Consider the following 7317-nt stretch of genomic DNA (forward strand, 5'->3'; position numbering starts at 1 on the left):
GGGGCGGTCGGGTAGCCTAGTGGTTAAAGCGTTTGCTCGTCACGCCGAAGACCCGGGTTCGATTCCCAACATGGGTACAATGTGTGAAGCCCATTTCTGGTGTCCCCCGCCATGATATTGTTGGAATATTGCTAAAAGCGGCGTGAAACCATACTCACTCACTCACTCACTCACTTGAATGTTGTATCTTTAATCAAACAACTTTTGAGCGACTGTCGCATGACGCTGATTGAAATCTTGGCAGAATGAGTTGTTAAAGGTAAACACCAAAGGCTGGGGCTGGTTGAATATTGCTCGACATGAAAGGAAAGTTGGCTATTGGAAAGTTCTTTCTTATTGTTGTTGTCATACAGTCTTGTGGCGAGTGTTTTGTCACTTTATGAATCTTTATGCATAGATTTGAATACGAAATGGATGAGGCGGTCTCACAGGTCTCCTTTATTTCTTGTTTAGATGGGTGAACTAGTGGAAGGGATTTGTCTATTTGACTATTATTGATATAATTTATGTACCTGATGCTTAAGTTAAACGTCTGGGCCAAATTACCTTGTTTTAACTACGCCAATCCGAGCAGACAGTCCGATGCATATGCATAAAGAATATGATCATGCGGATCAGCAAGAAGGGGAGCGCAATTTGTGACCATGGTGATTTCTACTTCTTGTCTAAATGTCTAAATCTAACACGAATGTTATCAATGAGGAAATCCAGCACCTCACACATTGTTAGAAATGTAACTCTATCTATGGCCACCACGTTTTGAAACAAAATCCCCATGACCAGGGAATGAGAAGATTGTCCTTAAGTTTGTCAAGTGGGATAACGGTGTACAAAGTTCAAAAAAATGTTTTGAGAGACTTGAACCTCATTTCTTTTCTGAGATCGTGAAAAGTCAAGCAAATCCTTTGAGTTTTTGAGAACCCACATAGTATTTTTTTTCACTTGTCTCATATATTCTGTGACTATAAGAATGACCTTCCTTGATGGTATTTTAGATAACTGTAATCTTTGAGACAGGTGTTTGGTGGTACATTTGCTGGACCAGTAATATATCTCTTTTTTAATAGATTTATGTGGAGCTTTGGAATCAGTACAAACGAGGAATAGGCATGTCTTCAGGTCTAAGAGTCAAGTGAAACGTTGATAATACCAATGCATGGTTTTTGGAATATTTCGTCCTCAGTTCATATACTGGTCTTCTATGTGGCATTGACAAGGCACCACGTATCACACAATTAATGTAAGGATGCCTACATGTATTGGTTATGTTTGTCAGTTGGGACAACTGCAAACATTTCATTTAGGGCAGCCAGACTTTGAATGACCTGGTTCGAATACAATGTGTGAAGCCCATTTCTGGTGTCCCCCGCCGTGATATTGCTGGAATATTGCTAAACTCACTACTGAGTGACTAAAGTATAAAACACATATGTAACTGTATGCGGTCAGGGGACGAGAAACGTAAATAGTTAAACAACTTCTTGGCAACGTCAGGATCCCACAAGAAACGCAAACCACTCTACCAAACCAAACCAACCATATACAGAACACAACATAAAGAGTGAGTGAGTGAGTGAGTGAGTTTGGTTTAGCGTCGCTTTTAACAGTATTCCAGTTATATCACGGCGTGTCAACTTAATGTGGGAGGAAAGCCCGAAGTGATGCAGGTCTCAGACGTTTACCACTTCGCTGAAACCCACGAGCACAGGTATGGTGCTGACAAACCTAGAAACATAATCGGGGCGAACCGGGATTCGAACCCCCAATCATAGGTTTCTGGCGTGCCAAAGGGACTTAACTCTTGCACAGCGAATCGCGGCGCCTTAGACGACTGGGCCACCCGTGGCCCCTCAACATTGAGAAGAGTGCTTATATGTACGACTTTGAATGACAGCGGGCTTGGACAGAACATGTTTATTTTAATTCTGTTTCCTCTTTTCCAATGAAGCCCTGGCTCAGAGACGACACAAATGTAAGGTCTCAGGGATCACCTATAGCCCAGCTTGGGTTAGGCTTGGCGCTCTAGGTCCCGTTCCACAAAGCGATCTTAGCAATAAGACGATCGTAACTCCCATACTTTAATATAGACTTATGACAGTCGTAGCGCTAAGATCGCTTTGTGGAACGGGACCAAGAGCATTAACACCAGTATGTCTAATCTGTACCTGTATCTACCTACGTACATACAATAAAAATGTATATTATCGAAGCTGTACCAAACTGAGTGTGTCACAATGTGTATAGCAATGTACACGGATCCCTGGCAGGAATATGCAAATCTACCCCAACATGCATAAGTGTGTCGGTATTTTGTGTCAAGAAGGAAGACTATGCCAAACTAACCAAACGGATCCTGGTCCATCTTCAGACAAATCATATACAACTATTCCATTACCTGTTACTGTTCGAATATGAATTACAACAACCGATTTTCACCCTGGTCAAAATACCACCTTAAAAGTCTAACACATCATGTTACTTGGGTATTGCACAACAAATTGATTGGTAACCATAACTCCCTTTGTTAGTTGTTTTTTTTGGTCCATCGTCATGTCTTTCATCATTGTGATGATAACTATCGGTTCCATTTGACTCATGGTGCTAGGATTAAATAAATATGCACATTGATTTTGCTTTGTTCATTTTATGCCCACGGTATAAGAGGGAGGCAACATTTTAGATAGTGTAGCATACAAAACAAAGACACTTGGATGAATGATCAATATGTCTATTGCTGTTTAATAATTAATACTCTCATGCGATGGGCACGGGCAGTCATGATCAACTGTTACTAATCATCTGCGACATTAAAGCTGTTGATATTGAGGTTTAGTCATTTATAATACGTAACCGATATCTGACGCAGTGTTAACATCGAATTATTAAACCTTTTCAGCCACAAAAATGAGCATCACGACATGTATGGTAGATATGACAAACCTCTGTACCTTACTCATGTTTAAGGTAACATGAGATCACACCCAAGGCCTACGTGTTATGGACAGTATGAGTGTCTAATGAAAGAATCATAAGAGTCAGTTATAGTACAATGAACAACTAGAACATTTCATTGGCCTTGAGTTACGGGAATGGCATCGGATGACAATTGCATGGACACACATAATTGGAATATTCATAAGATGCCAAGCAGGCAATAGTCTAATTGTGTGGAGTTAGACCTGCAATATTTAAGTACAAGTACACACTTATGTGATTGTGTTCTATTAATGCCTTAACAATATGCTCATGCCTAACGGAAAATTATAGTTCCACACTTTGAACTTCTCCGTGCACACTGAAATATAACATTAAATGTTGTTAAAGATGTACAGCTTCTTAATTCATACCTAATGAAACACTGAATCTGATATAATAGTGAAATATTCAATTGCTCCAATTCGTATAATTTGAAAACAGCTTCATCTCAAACTAAATATTATCAATGATACCAGACAAAAGTGTCCGATCAGATGATTTTGCTAGACACAATACATTGGTATGATACTGAACATGAATCCTGTCTCAGCAGGAATGTATTACCATGAAAATCAGTTGTCAGTTACTTCCTTCTGTTGTCATATTGATCTGAAAAGTTGCCCAAGCAACAATATACCCAGTGTTCTGCCTAACTGAATTGTACCTCAACGGCTTGGAACATTGCTCATAATATCAATCACTGTTTCCAGGCAAAGACTCAGGCCACCACCAATAATGGCTGGGATATTGCAAATATGGTTCCGGGAATCTTCGTTTCATCTAGTGCATGCAGAGGTACTAAATATATACTGTATATAGTGAATGTGAAATCATGTATTGAGACTGTACAGACTGAAGATGTATTTCTTCTTCGACCGTGAGTAAGTAAGCAAGAGGCTTGTTGAAATTGCGACATATTCATTCACTCATAACTTCCCCATAGAGATGACTAACATTAAAGGAATTCAGTAAATTAGGCACCAATACATGAATCATATATATTTGTGATCAACAATGTTAGGTAACATAAGTGAAATAACATGTTTTGAGTAGCACAAAAGTATCACAAAACCCTCTTGACAACCTCTTGTGGGGATTTCAAGACTCCAACAGGCGCTTTCGTTTATCAGTATCAACAGCCTCATCCGCAAAAGAACGAAGTAGAGATAAGCATGTCTTAAATTAGTGCTAAGACGGTAATGACATGAGGCCCAAAGGTTAAGAATATCATGCCCAAAGGTTAAGAATATCATGCCCAAAGGTTAGGGACCCGTGAAGTTTCCGGGGTAGAATAGGTCTTTAGCAACCCATGCTTGCCGTAAAAGGTGACTATGCTTGTCGTAAAAGGCGACTAACGGGAGCGGGTGGTCAGGCTCGGTGACTTGGTTAATGCATGTCATTGATCCCAATTGCGTGGATCGATGCTCATGATATTAATCACTGGATTGTCTGGTCCAGACTCGATTATTTACAGACCGCCGTCATATAGCTGGTATATGAATGAGTGCGGCGTAAAACAACAAACAAACAAATCTTAAATTCGGTATCTTAGAAAAGTAATAACGTTGGCTCTACTCCCTTGTGTAGTGTAATAAAGTTAAAGATATAATTAATATCAATATTAATATTATTGTTGTTGTTGTTGTTTTGTTGTGTGTGCTGCTTGAAAACATATAATCGTTATATTTTTTAAATATAAAACTTATGAATTAAGCATATTGGTCATCGATTTTTCGGATAGTACAGGCAAGACAATGTTCCTGTTTTCATACACAATTTAAAAAAATTGTTAATTCTTTATTTAAAAGAAAAGCTGAAGACATAATATATCTTGGAATACGTAGATCTGAGCAATGTTTAAGATGAAATTTTTTTTTTCTATGACGTTAAAACAGGTAGAAATTTAGTATAAATAATACGCCCCTGTGGTCTAGTTGACAAAGTGTCCGTCCGGAGAGCGGAAGGCCAGTGGTTCGACTCCCAACCGCGTCATACCAAACGGCGTTAAAATAAGGTACCTATTCTGACCCTATCTGGCTCTCGGCATTATGGACAAAATTTAAAGGACTCATCGGTTAGGAATCAGAATAGCGCGTCTGAGTGGGGTATTAGATAAGCCTAAAAAATACCTCAGTGGACAAGCACTCTAAAACCGGCATATGTTTGGACTAGTAAGAACGCACGCACACTATACACCAGTCCAAACATATACCCGCTATATTAATTATAACTAGTAGAAGCAGCCACACAGACACAAGCTTGCAGGTCTCTTTATAAGAGAAATAACCTTGATCGACGCGACGTCAGACCCTATTCAAACCTCACCTCACTATATCGAAACGGTTGAAGTGCTTGTACTTCTCTCATAACAAGCGACAAAGTTCACACGGAATGTGTTCGAAATTGGAGATTTTACGTACGATACAAATGAGGCGTTGAATGAGCATTTAATACTATAATGAGGTGTTATGGAGGATGCTTCCGGTTGGGCAGGATACGTCATGATTATATTATGAAAAGGACACTTAAAGGAGAAATGTACTTACAACTGGGTGGAGTGTGTGCTTTGTGTGTGTGTGTGCTTTGTGTGTGTGTGTGCTTTGTGTGTGCTTTGTGTGTGTGCTTTGTGTGTGTATGTGTGTGTGTGTGTGTGTGTGTGCTTTGTGTGTGTGTGTGCGTGCTTTGTGTGTGTGTGTGTGTGTGTGTGTGTGTTTGTGTGTGTGTTTGTGTGTGTGTGTGTGTGTGTGTGTGTGTGTTTACATTTAAAAACAAATGCAACCTTCAACTTGTTTCAGCTGATTTGATCATGACTTATTTAAGATACATAATTTTGTTTTTTTGTTTCATCTCAAATCAAATATAAGCAAATGTTTTGGACTAGCTGTCTGGCCATGAACTGAAGTCGTTAATATCGAATACAGCGGACAGTGTGATCAGGTTCTGTGACGACTGATCGCGTTTGACTGTTCCAGGCCACTTTGATACAACTGGATTATTATTATGGATTATTTATTATGATGTCAACCATCTCTCATTCCGCGCTTTTATCCCCAGAAAAGTCAAACCGCTGTGTCATGCAACATCAGCCACACACTTGTCCGAGGCATCATGTCTGTCGGAGGCACGGGGGGCCCAGTCGTCTAAGGTGCCGCGATTCGCTGTGCACAGTTGCGTCCCTTGGGCATGCCAGAAACCTATGATTGTAGGTTCGAATCCCGGTTCGCCCCGATTATGTTTCTAGGTTTGTCAGCACCATATCTGTGCTCGTGGGTTTCACCGAAGTGGTAAACGTCTGAGACCTGCATCACTTCGGGCTTTCCTCCCACATTAAGCTTACACGCCGCGATGTAACTGGAATACTGTTAAAAGCGACGTTAAACCTGACTCACTCACTCACGCATCATGCCTGTCCCTAGACACAAGAATGGGCCACCCTGTAACACGGTGACGCTAATTCACGCCCCAAGCCATCGGTTACGGTTCACGTTGGTTACGGTTCACGTCGGTTACGGTATCATGTAATGCAATCAACTCAGTAAGCACTCCGTTTCATGTCTTGCACATTGCCGCAGTCTGTACACATTAGTGGTTATAACTTTCATTACAAAAATACCTCAACTCACAATAACCAGCGGCACAGATCATTGACTATGCATGTTTACATGTGTTCGTTCGGTCCCACAATGTACCTGTCGAATGTTTCGATTAAATTGATGTGATTTCAAATGAAGCAAATTAATATAAAAACTTAAATAAAAGTCTCACTTATTGCTGCATGAGATTATGGATAACCACACAATGAGGGGGTACAAATAGGTGACTCATTAAATCATTATATATATTAAATATTTTGGTGATGTTATATCATGTTTAAAACGTAGTGTGTCTTAACGAAAGAGGTACATGCAATTAGGTGTAACAGCCCGTCGGTTCACCTTGTTCGTGGATTATTTCAGATTTACCTTTAAACCGATCTCCAATAGTCTCAGGTTAGTCTTAAATTCGGGGTCTTCAGCGATCCGGGCCATGCTTTGTCGTAAGAGGCGACTAATGGGATCGGGTGGTCAGGCTCGCTGACTTGGTTGATGCATGTCATCGTATGTCCCAATTGCTTAGATCGATGCCCATGATGTCAGTCACTTGATCGATTGTCTGGTCCAGACTCGATCATTTACAGACCGCGTCGTCATATAGCTGGTATATTACTGCGTGTACCACTTTACATATTTCAACATATTATAATTCTCAAGTATTGGTTCAAGATTCTTAAAATGCCTATTGATAGATTACCTAGAAAATGTTACAATATGATGTTATTGTATGAAAAACATGGAAGCCGCA

Source organism: Haliotis cracherodii, unplaced genomic scaffold (assembly GCF_022045235.1).
Source record: "Haliotis cracherodii isolate W230 unplaced genomic scaffold, xgHalCrac1.p SCAF_8, whole genome shotgun sequence".
In the NCBI taxonomy this organism is placed as follows: domain Eukaryota; kingdom Metazoa; phylum Mollusca; class Gastropoda; order Lepetellida; family Haliotidae; genus Haliotis; species Haliotis cracherodii.